Genomic DNA, 18,193 nt, shown 5'->3' on the forward strand with positions numbered 1-18,193 from the left:
TTTTTTTATAATAGCCATCCTTACAAATTCCAGTTAATGTCCCATTGTGGTTTTGATTTGTATTTCCCTTATAACTAGTTATGTTGAACACCTTTATACACCTGTTTCACATCTGTAGATTTTCTTCGGAAAAATCTCTATTAGGTTTTTGTTTGTTTTTGAATCAGGTTATTTGTATTTTTGCAATTGAGCTGTCTGAGTTCCCACTGCATTTGTCGGAGAATTAGATGTGGGGTATGAGAGAATGTGCCCCTGTTTCCTTATTTGTAAACTGAGGATGATATTTTCACTGCAGGGTTGTTAATCTTCATGGTAGATGCTCAAGGAATGTGAATTTTCTCCTTCAACTGTCCAGTGCTATGATCAGCAGTGGTTGTAAGACCATTGATTGTGGCAAATAATTCGAGAAACGGATAGGGGAGGGGAGATGATGAATTTCAGGTACCTGTGGGATCCCCAAGGGAGAAGTCCCATTGGATAGGGGTAGCTGACAATTTTGGATATAAGCTTCAGATATAGGTTTAGGATAAAAGTTCAGGAGATGTCAAATAAATAGTTTGAGAGCTGAAACTATTGGGACAAGTTAAGAACAGTCTTTTTCCATTTCCATAGCAATATTGTATAATATTTATGGAGCTAATATATATCTTAAAGAGGGAATCATCGGATCACTAAAAGAAGTATGCAAAATCTGGTATCAAATGAAATGAAGGGATAATTATTCCAGAACTTTAAGCTAAGGGAAGTCAGGGAAGAGTGTGCATCTCCTGAAAGTGTAGTATAAAGAAAAGCTGAGCAGCTAACATATATATTAGTCATCAAGGAAAGGAAGACAGTTTAGGCAACACAGGTGTAAATCAAAGAGGCATGAGTTCTTATCCAGGACTTTCCCCCTACACTACTAACTACTTGCTTTTTTTCTTTTTTCTTTTTTGAGATGGAGTCTCACTCTTGTCGCCCAGGCTGGAGTGCAATGGTGTGATCTTGGCTCACTGCAAGCTCTGCCTCCCAGGTTCAAGCGATTCTCCTGCTTCAGCCTCCTGAGTAGCTAAGATTACAGGCACCCACCATCACGCCCGACTAATTTTTGCATTTTTAGTTGAAACAGGGTTTCACCATGTTGTCCAGCTGGTCTTGAACTTCTGACCTTGTGATCCGCCTGCCTCGGCATCCCAAAGTGCTGGGATTACAGGTGTTAGCTGCTATGCCTGGCCCACTACTTGCTTTTTAAAAGATTGGCCATGTAATTTTCACTGGTTTGAGTCAGGGGATAGTACATCCATTTGGTCAGTGCTTCTGTGTCTATGGATGTACTGGTGGTGTTCAGATGCATGGTCTGTGGTCCCTGAATGATGATACAAACATGGTAAATTCCACACATAGTGTTTGCATGTTGGGAAGTCTAGTCACTTCTCCTGCTGGCTTATTGGTGTTTTCTCCATCATCCCAGGTGCCTGGGGATCAGCAGAATGGGACTCTGTTCTGGCTCTCTCATCGCCCAGTGGCATCTGCAAGCTGAGATGATTGCTCTGTTCTCCATGCTTGCATAACCATGTATGGTTCTGGACCAACACCGTATGCAGGTCACTGATACACTGTGATTCCAGAAGAAGGGGACCAGGTGAAACAGAGGGGTTGGGATTGCCTGGAAGACTTGTCTCGCTCTGTCACCCAGGCTGGAGTGCAGTGGTGTGATCTTGGCTCACTGCAACCTCTGCCTCTGGGTTCAAGCAATTCTCGTGCCTCAGCCTCCCAAGTATCTGGGATTACAGGTGTGCACCACCACACCTAGCTAAGTTTTGTATTTTTAATAGAGACAGGGTTTCACCAGGTTGGCCAAGCTGGTCTCGAACTCCTGGCCTCAACTGAGCTGCTCACCTTGGCCTCCCAAAGTGCTGGGATTACAGGCATGAGACACCATACCTGGCCCCTTCCTTATATTACAAGTTTTTTTTTTTTTTTTTTTTTTTTTGAGACAGAGTCTTATTGTATCACCCAGGCTGGAGTGCAGTGGCACAATCTTGGCTCACTGCAACCTCCGCCTCTTAGGTTCAAGCAATTCTCCTGCCTCAGCCTCCTGAGTAGCTGGGATTACAGGAGCCCACCACCATGCCCAGCTGATTTTTGTATATTCTTTAGTAGAAACAGGGTTTCACCATGTTGGCCAGGCTGGTCTCAAACTCTTGACCTTGGGATCTGCCCATCTCAGCCTCCCAAACTGGGATTTTTTTTTTTTGGTATGGGGTATAAGAAATTCAGGAGGAATACGATAATGTCTTCAAAGATTTTAATGGCAACTATTTGGAGGAGAAATTGACCTGTTCCTCATTCACACTGACTAATATATTTACATTATATATCACATCTGTATTTATATAGATTTATATTTATAGATATAATATATAAAAATAAAATATTTCTAATAATTTTTGTTACCCAACAATCAAAAGAGCTCCCCTTGGAGAAGTCTCCACATTCAGGATGACTGACTGAACCCTTTGAGCTTGGACTCCAGTGTGGGATCTGAGATTGAACTGGATAAACAACACCCTCTCGCCTTCTCGCTCCTTCTCAATTTCTCCCCTTCCCCATCTCTATGGTCGTCTGTTTCTATCTTGGAGGAACAAAACTACATGAACTTTTTCTAAGTGGGAGTCAGAACTTAGGCCCCTTTCCTGTCAAGAGGCAAACTGTCACTTTGACCCAAGATATTCATAACTCTTCCAAGTGATTAATAGGGGAGTCAAATACCTCTCATTCCTCGAGGCTACTGAGGACCATGTGGTGACTGACCTCATCTGGGCACCGAATGGCATCCCAGCCCCCAACGGTTCCTTCTCTTTGGTGCGGCCCCAGGTCATGGCCGATCAATTTTGCTTTGAGGGGAGGAATGTGAGCACGTCCTCCACGAAGGCCCGGAACAGACGCTATGTTGTTCTTTCATGACTGCCTTTGCTAAGTGGCTTGTGAACTGAGCCCTTGATAGTGAAGCCAGGCATGGCTGGAGAAACTAACTACACAGATGAGCAGCCCCCCAAGACAAAGGGGGAAAAGTCCAGTGGGTAGGTTGGAGAGGGTGAGTTGTGTCTCAGGAGCTATGGAACTATGCAGCAGTTTCAAAGCCAGAGAACCTAACAGGCCTTATAGTCTTCTGACCACTTCATTTCACAGGTTAAGAAACTAATCGTCAGAGAGACAGTGACTGCCTTCAAGTCATGCACGAAATCAGCCGTTAGGGGTGAAATTAGGATGAGGCAAATGAGGCACCTACATGACCCTAAGAGGACCCCTCCTTAAACTTTACACCCGAGGCCCCTCACTCAGCTTACCTAATCTTGGCCCTAAGTCCTACACCACCCAGGCTGTGTAACACTTGCCAGTCAAAGACCTTCCTAGAGATTGTTATGATATAAATGTTTGTGTCCTCGCCTGGTTAAAATTCATATGTTGAACTCCTAATCTCCAATGTGATGGTATTAGCAGATGGGGCCTTTTAGAAGTGATTAGGTCACAAGGGCAGAGTCTTCATAAATGGGATTAGTATCTTTATATTTAAAAAAAAGGACCAAGGGACCATCTTTGCCTCTTCTGCCATGTGAGGATGTATAGAAGGGGCCATCTATGAGAAAAGGGCTCTCACCAGACACTGAATCTGCCAGCACCTTGATTTTAGGTTTCCCAGCTTCCAAAACTGAGAGAAATAAATATTTGTTGTTTATAAGCCACTCAGTTTATGATATTTTGTTATAGCAGCCCAAGCCGACTAAGATAGAGTGTCTATCCATAGAAGGTGCCATGTTTTCTGGCAGATGAACCTGTCCTCATCGGAGCAAAGAAGGGCCTCTGCCTACAAGCAGCCAGTGGAAGTCTGGCAGGCAGCTGGGGAGAGTTTGTGTGGTCCACTGCCCCATTGGGGCCTGGGTGATTTCACTGGATGACCAGAGTTTCTCTTGGAAATTTGAACCGTCAATAGGGGAGAGTTTGTAACAGCTGAGAGATGAAGTCAAAGGCATTCTTGCTCCCCAATTCTTGTTGCTTGTACTGTCCTCAACACATTCCTGTGGTGGAAACGGAGAGAGAGGTGACCAGTCTTATGCCTGTCCCAAGCGGCTGTTGTGCCACTCACTGTTCAGATTGCTTCCTACCTCATGGGAGAGTGGAGGCGTGGTGGCAGGGGGACCTGCCTCTCCTTTCATTCATTTAATAATTATTGAACACCTCATTATTGCTAGACACAAAGGTCATTAACATTTGGTCCCTGATATTAGGTGCTTACACATTAGCAGGGGAGACAGAGGCAAAAAAAGAGATAATTATATTGCCATTACCACTTAATAATTATAATGATGAAGAAAGGCAACAGATATTGTTGGGACACCAGGAAAAGATACATATCCATATGGAAAAACTGGGAATAAGTGCAAAACAATGCTGCCTGAACTGAGTTTTAAAGGGATGAGCAGGACTTCTTCATTCATCAAGTGAAGAGCAAGGGAAGGGCTTTCCAGACTTGATCAAAGGACATGGCTGAGGACAAGCATGGCAGGTGTGGAGGTACTGCAGACAGTTTGGTAGCTATATGAATTTTAAGTGAGGCAGGGCACAGCAAGAAGGATGCTGAACCTGGTTAGCCCGGCTAAGGAGCTTATATCTCATTTGCCAGGCCAGCTCTCACACACTGGTAGTCAAGGCCAGGCATGGAATCTCAGGACAAACTTTATTTGGCCCATAGAAGGTTTTACAGAATTCTGAGTTTGGATGCCTTTAGACAGCCAAGCTCCATTTCACCACAATCCCCACTGCTCCCCATTGCCTACCTATGGACCTGGCACTCATTTCTGTTTCCTCCTACCTTCTGTAGACTCTAAGGATGTGGTGCATGCTCTGGGGAGTGGAGAGTCTCTGAAGGGTTTCCACCAGGTGATAAGCATGATCATGCCTTTGCTTTACAAAGGTTCCCTTGGTGATGATGCAGAGGAGGATGGAGGGGTGTCCTGGAGACAGATGAGTCCCTTTGGAGGCTGTTGCAATAATCCAAGCAAAAGATGTCAAGGGCCTGCAATTGTGTCCTGGAAGAAAGCATAGTAGGCATGGCAGGATAACCCCACCATCACCCATTGTGGACCCTTCAGGCCTGGGGAAATATGGGAGAAGGTGATGGGCCTGGAGCTAGCAATTCTATGTCCAGGACCACTTTAAATGACAGACTGTTGTAAGCATCCCTAACCTACCGAGCACCTACTATACCCAAAGATATGACATTCATAGTCTTCTGTAATTATCCCAACAACCCTGTGGAGCTATTGCTGCCCCTCCCTGCACTATTCTAAGGCTCAAAGAGCTTTCAAGTAGCTCCCACAAAGGATCCTTGCTAAGTGGTTGTACTGGAATTCAGACTGAGAATTATGCGATTGCAAGGCTGGGGCTTTTTGTTCACTACAAGATACCTGTGTGGGTTTATCCTGATGTCATCAGAGTCCAGAGGCCATCAGAGTGGTATTTGAGGAGTGTGACCCAGTAAGGGATCAGTATGGACTTTGGCAATTCCCTGACTGAGAAAAAAATAACTGAGAGAAAACTACCCAAGAGGACAAGATGAGAATGTGCATTTGGAGCTTGTTTATTTGGCTTGGAGTCTTAGTCCACCTGGGCTGCTGTAACAAACACCATAGACTAAATTTATTTCTCATGGTTCTGGATGCTGGGAAGTCTAGGATCAAGGTGCCAGCAGATTTGATGTCTGGCAAAAGCCTATTTTCTTATTCATATGTAGAGCCTTCTAGCTGTGCCCTCACATGGTACAAGGGTCTAGCTAGCTCTCTGGGCCCTCTTTTATAAGGCACTAATCCCAGTCGTGAGGGCACCACCTTCTAATAGCATTACCATGGGGGTCAGGATTTCAAAATATGAATTTTGGGGGACACAAACATTCAGACCACAGTACTTGGCAAACACCCCTCTACTTTTTCCTCAGAAAATTAGGAAAAATTTCAAGTTTATTTACACATTAGAACACAAATGCCAAAGCAAGGCTAGATGTCATACTTTGGGGTCTGCTGGCTATTAAATCTCTGAAGGAGAAACCAGGCTGGAGACGGCCTCAAGTGGACTGGCCTGGGAGCTCTGTTCTCTCTGTTCCCCTCCACCAGCTTTAAGGAGAATTAGAAAACCACCTCTATGTCCCAAATGCCAAGCACTCAAAGTCAGTGGTTCTCAAAGTGTGGTTTCCCAAATCGCAGCATCTACACCACCTGAGAACTTGCTTGACCAAATTCTCAGGCCCTACCCAGACCTCCTGATATGGTTTGGCTCTGTGTCCCCACCCAAGTCTCACCTTGAATTATAATCTCCATAATCCCAACGTGTCAAGGGCGGGACCAGGTAGAGTAATTGAATCACGGGGGTGGTTTCCTCCATGCTGTTCTCATGATAGTGAGCGAATCTCACAATATCTAATGGTTTTATAAGTGTTTGGCATTGCCCCTGCTTGCACTCATCTTCTCTCCTGCCACCCTGTGAAGAGTTGCCTTCCGCCATGATTGTAAGTTTCCTGAGGCCTCCCCAGCCATGCAGAACTATGAGTCAATTAAATCTCTTTTCTTTATGAGTAACCCTGTCTTGTGTATTTCTTCATAGCAGCATGGGAATGGACTAACACACTTCCTGAATCAGAAACTCAGGGGATGAGGCCCACCAATCTGTGTTTCAACAAGACTTCCAGGGGACTGCGATGTGCACTCAAGTTTGAGAACTACACCAGTAAGTGATAATAAATATGACAACATATTTTTTGAATGCTTTAATGAACCTTATCTATTTTCCTTGCAATGCCCTGGGCTTCCTCCAAATGAGTAAAGAATTTCTGCAAAGTCACTTGGGGTTCAGCAGAATCCCAGGTGTGGCCAAAGAATGTGCATGGGCAGGTAGACCATCAGTAGGTTAGAACTCAAGTTCCATGATGGCTTTAAAAAAAAATTGATGTTGCTTGATCTGATCTCAGCTTCCAGGGCACCTCTTCAGGGAAGGCTTCCCTGAGCTTCCTGGGCTAAGGTAGAAGCTCCTGTCACATTTTCCCAGAAGCATTCCAAATTTCTGCTCATTGTCACAGTGCTCATCATACTGCAAAAGGTCTATCTGTTTAATCATCTGCTTCCTTCACCCTAAGCTTTTTTTTTTTTTGAGACGGAGTCTCGCTCTGTTATCCAGGCTGGAGTGCAGTGGCTCCATCTCCACTCACTGCAAGCTCCGCCTCCTGGGTTCATGCCATTCTCCTGCCTCAGCCTCCCGAGTAGCTGGGACTACAGGCACCCACCACCACACCCGGCTAATTTTTTTATATTTTTAGTAGAGATGGGGTTTCACCGTGTTAGCCAGGATGGTCTCGATCTCCTGACCTCGTGATCCACCTGCCTCGCCCTCCCAAAGTGTTGGGATTACAGGCGTGAGCCACTGCGCCTGGCCACCCTACGCTTAGTGAGGGCAGAGACTCTGATATTCTTGTCCTTGAATCCCTGGAATCTAGCAGAAGGACACTTAGTAAATATGCATTTAGTTAGTTGAACACCAAGCTCACCTTTGCCTGTGGGGCCTTATCATGCTATCCCTTGGCCTGAATTCTTTCTCCCCAGATTCTCTGTGGCTTGTTTAGCTTCTCATTCCAACCATAGCTGCTAGGTCATCATCTCTTGACCACCCAACCCAACCCGGGCACTATGTTGGTCTCTACCATCCCCAACACTTTGTATTCAACACGGCACTTGATCACTATTCCATAGTCTACTGATTATTTTATGTTCTGACTCCTACTTCCTAGAGTGCAAGTTCCCTAGTCAGGGGCTGGTCTATCTTGCTTAACTCTACCCTCAGCACATTAAATCCCTCAGTAAATGATTTTTGAACGACGCATGACTTTTTACTGACTCATTTATCAAAACACTCTGACATTATCTATGTATGATCATTTTAGAGATGGAGGAAAATAAACTCAAGAACTGGTGACTTGCCCAGGTCACCCTGCTGGTGGGTAGCAAAACAGCAGCTAGAATCTATAGCTTCTGGCTTTCCAGCCAGTCCTTGTTCCACTACATTCATTACTTCTTTGCTGGACTGAAAAGCTTAGGACTTTTCCTGTAAGTAATACGGAGCCATTGAAGATCTGAAGTTTCAAAGAAGTAGAAGAATGGATTCTTTTTTACTATAAGGTAAGTGCCTCCCTCTCCCATTTTGCCACATTGACTAATCTTATTTCAAAGGCATCTGTTTTTCCACCTGGGGGTCACAAAGTTACTGCCTCACACCATAAATCCACCGTTGGCATTTCCTTGCAGCTGTGTTAGTTGACAGCTCTGCATCACCAGCTCTGTGAAGATGTGGGAAAGCTGGTGCTGTCAGACTCCATCAGCAGAAGATAACCTGTGATTGCTGATGGTTGCACTAATGTACCTGCACTGTCGAGGAGGCCCTTCTGCCCTGTCTGGCATTTCCAGGGAAAGGTAGAGTGGAGATAGAGATGTCACTTCAGGGGGCAGCTGATTTATGTCAGAGGATTAATATGACCCTATATCAAGTTCAAGTTTTGGTCAATCAACTCAAAGCCTCCTAAACTTTAGAGAAAGGTAACCCCTTTGCTGTTACTTTGGCCCAAAAGAAGAGCACCAATCTTCATTAAAACATATTTGATAATTGCAAAAGAGGGAAAGGATTGATTAAACCAACTGTAGTACTTTCATAGGATGGAATATTATGTGGCTATTAACATTTGACTTAAAAATAGGTAGAAATAACTGGATTCTTATAATAAATTGGTTAGAAAAATTGGTTACAAAATGTAAAGCACCAAATGAGCCTATGTTTGTTTTGGAAAAGTATAGATGGATAAATGAATGGATGGATGAATAAAAAGATCATCAATATGTAAACAAATGTATAGTTAGATGGACAGACAGATGATTAAGATAGAAAGACACTAAAGAAAGCGTGGAAAGGCCAACATAAATATGTTAATAGTGGTTATATATGGATGGAGGGATTAAGAGCAACTTTAAAAATCACCTTTATTTCCTGGTTATTTAATAATAAACATATTGCTTTTGTTAACGCAAAAGCATAGCTATTAATAACAACAATTCTAATATTTGGAATCAAGAGCTCATCTTTTACCTATGTGTCCTCTTTATACCCTCTTTACTCTTGTTACATGAATGTTCATAATACCCATTCATTCATCCATCCATCCATCCATCCATCCATCCTTCCATCCATCCATCCAGGAGGCAGAGTCTATCTGGACTTCAGGATGGTATTTAAATAATCCCCCAAGAAAGTTTTATATTGATTTCAGTTCCTCTCATTCCTCTGGGCTATTTTATTCTTCTTGTTGTTGTTCCTCTTCTAGACCATGGAGCCCCTTTCTATATCCCATCATGCCACCCTTTGTACTCCTGGTCAATTTCTGCTCATGCTCTAAGACTTTCTTCAGACCTCACCTTTCCCTCTTTCCTCTTGTTGCTTTCATCCCCTCCTTCTACTCCCTCCTCCCCCATGGCCTTTATTCTCCAATTGCACCTTGTACTTTGTACTCTGCCACCCTTTGTACCCCCGGTCAATTTCTACTCACGCTATAAGATTTTCTTCAGACCTCACCTTTCCCTCTTTCGTCTTGTTGCTTTCATCTCCTCCTTCTACTCCCTCCTCCCCCATGGCCTTTGTTCTCCAATGGCACCTTGTACTTTGTACTCTATTTGAAACTTTCCAATATGTACAGTTATTATCTATGTACTTGCTGTCTCTTGATTAGACTTGGTGCTTCCAGATGCAGAGACTATGTCTTTCATCTCTGCACTCAGGGCCTAACTGCCTAGTAAAAGCTAGTCTGCTTCTCTCACAAGTATGTTTTTGTCAGCCTAAACAGAAGATTGACCAACAACCTTGATACCATTCATTTAATCAACAGGCACTTACTAAGCATCTACTATATACGAACCACAGCGATTAGTAAGACACAGTTTCTTCCTCCAGGGGCTCACAGCCAGGTTGGGGAGGCAGACAAGGGCACATGAAAAAGAACCATAAACAGGCCGCCATAGGATGTCAGAGTCCTATTTCAGCCTAGAGAGTTCAAGAGACCCCTATAGGCTGTCTGGACAGGGGAGAGACTAGATGGCAGGGGGAGGCAGTTAAGTTTTGAACAGAGACTTCAAAGAAGAGAAAGATTTAGACAAACACAAGGGATGAGGGATGGCATTCCAGGTAGGGGGCACTGTGTGGCAAAGGAGCAAAGGTGGTGGGCTCCTGGCTTGTTATGAGTGTCCAGGCTGTGGGAGCTGAAAGGGCATCAGAATTAGTGTCAGCCCCTGGGGTTATGTCTAGCTAGTATCATTTAGAAGCAGTGCGACTTCTCAGAGCCTCAGCTTCTTCAACCATGAATTAAATATTAAATTATCTGCTTTATCTGTCTTATAGCGAAGTTGGGAGAATCCAGTGACACATGGTGTGTGGAAATTTTTGTAAATTGTAAAACAATACACTTATGTAATTCACAGAATAAGAATAATCAGCAATATGGCTAGAGGAAGGGATTTATAAGGAAAGGAAAACACTTAGGCATAATGGAATATTTAGAGCAGGGTTTGGGGAAGGCCTTAAAGATTCTGACTCTGACTTTTCCATTTAGCTCTCATGATCCCCAGTACCATTTCTCTTGTGAATTCATTGATTTCTTCCAGCCTGGGTTAGATGCCTCACCTCATGTTCCCAATATCCCACTTACTTAGTAAGATAGCCTTTTAATTTCTTTTAACATCTATCTTCCCAACCAGTCCGGGAGTTCATTGAAAGCACACATCTTGCTTCATTCATTTTGTAGCCTCAGTGTCTAGCACATTATCTGGCACACAGTCGGGATTCAGTAGATGTCTGTTAGTGATAACTGTTTTAATGGCTACTCTTCATGAAGTGCTTACCAGTTGGCAGTCATTTTGATAAGCACTAAACAAGAATTTGCTCATCATCACAACAACCCTTATTCTCATTTTGCTAATAGAAAAAGTGAGTCATAGGAGGCTTAAATAACTCAGTCAGTTTCACTCAACATATGAGCATTGGAGCTAGAATTTAAGCTGAGGTCCTGAGGTTTCTGAGTGCCATATGTTTCTTGTGAATTCATTCACTCATTCATTCCACCAATAATGATCGTGTGCCTGTCACGTGCCAGGAACCATTTCAGGCTGAAGGAATGTGTCTGGAAGAAGTGATAAATGGGATATCAGATAATCTCATGCTAGCTGAAAATGTGAAAAGTATGTGTGACCAAAGTACAGAGCATCCCAGAGGTGTGGGCAACTCAGCTGTGGGTGGGGGTGGAGAGAAGCCTCCAAGAGAAGAGGAAGAGAGCCAATGGCATTCCATCCAGGTAGAAGAAAGGGCAAGTGGGAGGACACCAGGGTGGGGTGTAACAAGTTGAGTCTGGATGTTGCAGTGAGTCTTCCTGACTAGACAGTGTACTTCTTGAAGGTGGAAACTGTGTCTTAAACATCTCCACTTTCATAACCCTGCACAGTGCCTGCATCTGGTTGCTCAGTGAAAGCTTGGTGGATGACTGAGATGGGTTTCTACATTTTGAAAACAGAGAGCAAACCTTAAATTTCAGAAGAACACTAGAAGGCCGTACGAGAAAATGACTCCAATTTGCAAGGGGCAGCCAAGCATGACCAGAAGGAAATGAATTTTTGTATTTACCAAGAACCTCTTTGCTTGGCTCAGAATATCCTCAGATCCCCATCTCAAACCTGCTCTCCTGTTAAGAGCATGCAAGACAAATTCTGTCTAAGGTACTTTGGCTTTTGCAAGTTGCTAGGATATTAATATATTTATCCACAATCACAGACACTTGGCTCAAGAACAGCCCACTCAGCTCTCACTTGAGGCTAGATCATGGAGATTCAATCAACATGAGGTCCTGAAGGGGCTTTTAAGTCAGCCAGGGACGTGGTCATTGCTTGGAGGTGCCACTGCTGAAGTTTTTCTCCAGGTTTGGTGATAATAAGTTATTTTTGTCAAGTTGATTTGCTTTGGCCTCTTTTGAGGCTTCATATTCAGTTGTGATTTGCACCTGCTTTTTTTAACCTAAAAACACATGTGAAGGAGAGGAATGGAGGCATATTTTCCCACTCCACAGTCCCTGGGCTTCCAAAATGGGGATGATTTGGGTCTCGATATCCTCAAGGAAAATAGGACACTTGGGTTTCAGGGCTCATTATGTGGATGTGAAGGAAATGTGGCCTAGAACCTGTTGATATTGTAGCCCAAGGGTCACATACTAGAAGACCACTACCTCTACAATGATTTCAGTGGTGGGCGTGGGGAGGGGAAGGGAACAGGCAGGGCTGTCTTTTGTTAAACTGTAGGATATAGGGATGACTCATGACCTATACAGGGCCAGGCATTTAGCTTTCACATGCCTCAAACACAAATCAATTTGACTACACAAGGGGAAAGCAAAATAAATTCACTTCCTGATTATTTTTTCTTTGGAGGGGGGTCTTGCCTTGTTATCCAGGCTGGAGTGTAGTGATGCAATCGTGCCTCACTGCAGCCTTGACCTCCCAGGCTCGAGAGATCCTCACACCTCAGCCTTCTGAGTAGCTGGGACCACAGGCATACACAACCGTGCCAGGCTATTTTTTTTTTGTGGAGACAAAGTCTTGCTATGTTGCCCAGGCTGGTCTTGAACTTTGGGCTCAAGCAATCCTCCCTCCTCAACCTCCCAAAGTGTTGGGATAACAGGCATGAGCCACCATGCCCAGACCTATTCTTTTTCTTTTGAAGAGCTGCAACCTTCTGTTGGCATCACCAACAAGCATCATTTTTTGAGGCTTTCTTCATGTAGACCCTGAGACTACAAAGGCCAGCACTGATTCCTAACTATCGTGGTTGTATAATAAGTCACAAAGGTGTCCCATCCCACATTCCCACAGAGATGATAAAAAAAAGAATCTTCTCTCTGACTAATTACTTAAATGGATAAGTGATCGTCTATCAAATTATTGGCAGCAAGGGTGGCTTAATATCAATACTTCTGAAACTTTATTTTGAGCTGGCAACTACAAAAATGTAACTGTCTCATAGCCCATAACCCTTACAATAGCTCAAGTTTTTTTCCTGGTAACTTTAATATAATTGGCAACTAATTTAACCTGGAAGATTTATTGGCAAGTTATATCGCTCAAAACTGCATGTTTATAGTTATAGTTTTAACTATAATTTAAAATAATTCTGTGTAATGAAATGGGGGATATATATGGGAATAAATTCTATGCCATTTATTTCTATTTGAACTTCCAAATTGTAATGTTGCCTTTGTGCTATAGGAATAGGATTAAATGGTATAAGACTAGAATTTATAAGGGCTGTATATGAGGGGAGGGCAGAGATGGAACAATGAGGGTTATGGTGATAGTGAATAACAAAGAGTGAATTCTGTATGTTTTTGCTGTGGCACTGAAATGAAGAGATACTAGCTTTGGCTGTTCACAAAATAGGGCATCATGATTTTCAGTGTTTGAGAGAAAATTGATGGAAAAAGTTTGCAGTACTTGACATGTATTTGCATGCACAAAATAAAATTATTTGTCCGCCTTAAAAAAAAACAACTGCATGTTCCATAGCATTTTACTAAAATATTTATTAGTGGACAGATAACTCCTACTCTAAAAACTGTTCAGGTCTAAATCATTCGACTATACTCAGTGGTTTATATGAGCTTTCCCCAAAGCTTCCTTTGCCAGAGTCCCCCAAGAAGATCATATGTGTAGAGGAGATCAGTGATCTGACTAACTCTGTGCTTGGTTTTGGCCATGAGGCTGCACAGAATCAAATGGATCATTCATTGATAAACATCATGAGGGTTCTTATAATTTTTTCTGAACATCCTGATTTATGTCTCATATTTTGATTTTAACATTTTAAAATCTTATAAAGACATAAAATTATGGCTTTTTTTTTTTTTTACCATCACCAGTGATGCCTCCAGGCCCCTTCTTTTATTAAAGCCTAAAATGAGCCTTTTTGTTTTTTACAGAAACACAACAAAATGAGATTCTACTATCCCAGTTCTGTTCTTGTTGAATTTAAGACACAATCTCTGACCTCAAAGTGGCCATGGAGAAAGGGCAGAAAACCATTTTCTGCACTGCACCTTTACCAATGGAAACTGGAGAAATAATACATACTCATGTGAACTCAGGTGTGTTGTAGCAGCTTTGTCAGGTCTGGTATGTTATAGAAATGTCTGTTAATCATATAAGTATAAATAGCATGATAGGCCTACAAAGCAAAGCCAAAATCGTCCATAACTGGTCTGCTAGTTTCCAGACATGATTTCCATACAAGGATTCTCTGCTCCAGCCCAGTTGGAATTTTCTCAGTGGTGAACACCTCTTCTACATCACCACCTCTGCCCACCTCTGCCTCCTTCATCCCCCTTCTCATCCACCCTGACCCAGCACCCTCTCCCTCCTTACATGTATTCACTCATTCAATTGCTTATTCATTTGTTCTTTTTATTGATATCTACATCTATCCACATCCAATATCCACATCCAACTGGCAAGCAAGTGGCATCTGTTTCCTATTAACTGGAGTAGAAGTCTAAGCACTTGTGCCCGCTGCATGTTGGTTTTGAAATTGCCACGGAAAACACAACACGGTCAAGCACTGGATGGAACAGGACTTTGCTCACACAGAGAAGAGAGAGAGCAAGATCTGCTTCAGTAGTGGGTGTCAGTATCCCATGGACAGCAGGTCCATCCCAGTAGCTGACACAGGCCATTGAATGACCTCTCTTACGCTGCAGCAGAAGGGCCCATCCCCTGCCTGCAAAGGACAGATACAGTAGCGAAGTTTCTAAGTGTCATATGATGCATGCCCTTAAGCAAAGCAAAAGAGTACAAACAGAAAAAGATATTCCCTCAAAAGGTGGTAAGTCCAGCACAGGCTGAGGATTCTTTATTTCTTAGTAAGGAAGTCTTCCAGGCCCAACGTGCATTCTTAGGTGGCCAAGCAGGGGTGGAAAGACGACATGCAAGAGACTGCCTTTCCCAACATACATCCCCACCTTTATCCACATTTGTACCTGCATCCATATCTATCCATATCCATATCCATTTCCATATCCATATCCATATCCATATCCATATCCATATCCATGTCTATGTCATCTCTCAGGTTGCTATCACTTGTTTTCAGTTATATTCATCTGTCTGGTCTTGATTCATTTATTTTGATGGTGGATTTTTTTCTCCTATATTAGACCATGAGTTTCTTAGAGATAGTAGCATGATTTACTGATTTCTGCATCTTACACCAGCACACAGTAGATCCTTAAGGATTTGAAGATATTGGGGAAAGTAGCACCTTTGTTAGGCATTGTTCTGGCCAGTTAGGCCGCACCACCTTATTTTAACCCTGGTTACCCTATGACCTTGTCTCACCTCTGACCTTTGCACTGGCTGTCCCCAGATCTGCCTATGGTTGGCTTTTTCTTTTCATTCTTATTTAAATTCAAAAGTCATTTTCTCTGAGAGTCCCACCCTGACCACCTGACCCAGGGATCCCAACCTGATTCCCCCACAAAGTTATTCTATATCCCAGGGTCCTCTTTCATTCTCCCCATAACACCTATCAGTTCCTGAAGTTAGCTTTTTAATGAATTTATTGATTTGTCTATTGTCCGTCTTTTCCAGCCCCTTTCCCAATTAAAATATAAGCCCCATGGTGGCAGGGGTTAGCTTGTCTTTTTTGAGGCTGTATGTACAGCTTAGAGTAATGTCTGACACATGGTAGGTGCTCACTTATCATTCAGTGAAAGAGTAACCTCAAGCAGAGGCTGTTACTATACCATTTTTTTTTTTTTTCAAGATTGGGTATCGCTCTGTCACCCACGCTGGAGTGGAGTAGCATGACCTTGTCTCACTGCAGCCTCCACCTCCCGAGCTTAAGCAATCCTCTCACCTCTGCCTCCCAGTTACCTCTGTCCACAGGCACACCCAACTATTGTTTTTTTTTTTGTATTTTTGGTAGAGATGGGGTTTTACCATGTTGCCCAGGCTGGTCTCAAACTCCTGAGTTCAAGCAATCCAACTGCTTCGGCCTCCCAAAGTGCTGGGATTACAGGCGTGAGCCACCATGCCTGGCCTATAGCAGTTTTGGAGATGAGGAAGCTGAGGTTCATGACAAGCCCCATGTCGACAGATCTGAGATCCAAAGCCCTTTTCAAAGCCCAAGTCTCTTACAGGATGAGAGACTGCCACTTACCAAGCACAGTGGATACGTTGATAGAAATATGATGCTTCTACTTTAATCAGACTTTCTGATGTTTCTCTTTTTCCCTTGTCTGTTTTGAAACTGTAGACAAACAGGCATGTGAGTCTCTAATTCCAGAAAGTTTTATTTACTAGCATAATAATAAAAATATTATTATGCTAGTAAATAGCTTCAAAGTATGCTAAGAACTTTGTATACACTATTTCACTTAATCCCCACAACAAGCCTATTAGAAGGATAATTTAATCTTCTTTATACACATAGAAAAATAAAATTCAGGAAGATAAAATACCATACCTAAGGTCAGTGGTATCAAAACAAGAATCAGAAGATACAAGCAGTAGCTGAATGTAGTGGCTCATGCCTATAATCCTAGCACTTTGGAAGGCTGAGATAGGAGGATTGCTTGAAGCCAGAAGTTTGAGACCAGACTGGGCAACATAGTGAAACCCTGTTTCTACAGAAATTAAAAAAAAAAATTATCCAGAGGCATTGATGTGCACCTATAGTCTTAGCTATTTGGGAGGCTGAGGCAGGAGGATGGCTTGAGCCCAGGAGTTCGGGGCTGCAGTGAGCTATGATTGCACCACTGCACTCCAGCCTGGGTGACAGAGTGAGACCGTGTCTCTAAAGAGAGAGAGAGAGAAAAAAGATACAAATGGCTTAACTTGAGAAGTGATTGATAAAAGACTAAGGAAACCAAGATTCAAACTCGCATCTTTTTGCCTAACCACAGTGCTAGAGTAAACACTCCCTAAAGGCAGGCTCTGAACTGGGTACCAAGGATACGAAGACTCATTCCCTGACCTCAGCAAGCTCATGGTCTAGAAAAGGAGGACCCAATTTGGACAGGAAACAAACCAGGCACAAAACAAGGGGAAGAGGAGAATGGAGAAGGAGGCCTGTGGGGACGTGCTGGGCTCCTGCGACCTTAATGGGGGTAAATATAAAAGGGACTGACCTTCTAGGTTTTCAGTGTAACACCAGAGCTGTAGAGGGAGAAGGGCCACTAGGGGATTCTATTTCAGTGATGTAGCCAGCAGGAAAGCCCACATAAGTGAGAGCCTGGAGAAGTATCCGGCTACCCTGGACCGTGGCAGGAGGGAAAAAGAGCAGTCACTGTAGGGTGAATAGAGTGGTCCTTAGATTTAGTGTTTTACTTCCCCTCCCAGCCTTGAGCCAGCTGCTGTGACTCATGGCTCTTTGGCTGCAGGAAACCCGTTACAACCTAACTTTCTGCCTAGGTCAATTGGTTTTGGTTTCATTTTCTAGTCTGGAGTATGATCATGTTGTCTATTAAACTTAGAAATTTCCTTGACATTTTCAGTTTCATGCAGAATGAAAAAGAAGTGGTCTTGTGACAATATGATCACCTTGCTGAATGTTCTAGAGCTAACCAGTGGGACAACGGCTTCCTTATCAGGATGAAGTCTCGGTCTGTGAAGCCAGCAGTCCCAGTATTTGAAAAAAAAGTTGTCTCAGTCAGTGTTCTAGCAAAAAATGGATGGTACACTCAAACAGTGTAACTTGGAGGGAATTTAAGGAAAAGATCATTTACTTAGATGCAAAGGAAACTCTGGGGCTTATAACAGCAGGGAGTCATTACCTTCCCTATCTCTTAAAAGGCAAGAAGAGGGAGCAGTTCCTGGAACAAAAAGACGGGAGTTGTAGGGAGAGGGCTCCCCAAAAAGAGGCTGTCTTCATGAGACGAAAGCAGCCAAGCCCTAGCAAAATCCTAAAAGGAGGGAGCAGGGAGAATAAATCCCCCATCCTCACTCTCCTGCCACTCCCTGCATCTCTTGCTGGTAACTTGCAAAGGCGGGGCACAATTGGGAGCTAGAGGGCAAGGGAGATCATTGATGGGGCCCATGCA

At 43.3% G+C, this 18,193-nt stretch overlaps 1 long non-coding RNA gene across 1 annotated transcript in view; it reads right to left on the reverse strand.

Annotated features, from left to right (window-relative positions):
- LOC129060369 (uncharacterized) overlaps window positions 1–17,430 on the reverse strand; it is a 68,435-nt gene extending 51,005 nt beyond the window's left edge. The window contains exons 1-2 of the long non-coding RNA XR_008527008.1: window positions 17,282–17,430; window positions 16,312–16,401 (exon numbers count right to left, since the gene is read on the reverse strand). This is a non-coding gene — a long non-coding RNA (uncharacterized LOC129060369). The remainder of the gene's footprint in view (window positions 1–16,311; window positions 16,402–17,281) is intronic.
- Window positions 17,431–18,193: the final 763 nt, after the last annotated feature.

Source organism: Pongo abelii, chromosome 1, assembly GCF_028885655.2.
Source record: "Pongo abelii isolate AG06213 chromosome 1, NHGRI_mPonAbe1-v2.0_pri, whole genome shotgun sequence".
NCBI lineage: Eukaryota > Metazoa > Chordata > Mammalia > Primates > Hominidae > Pongo > Pongo abelii.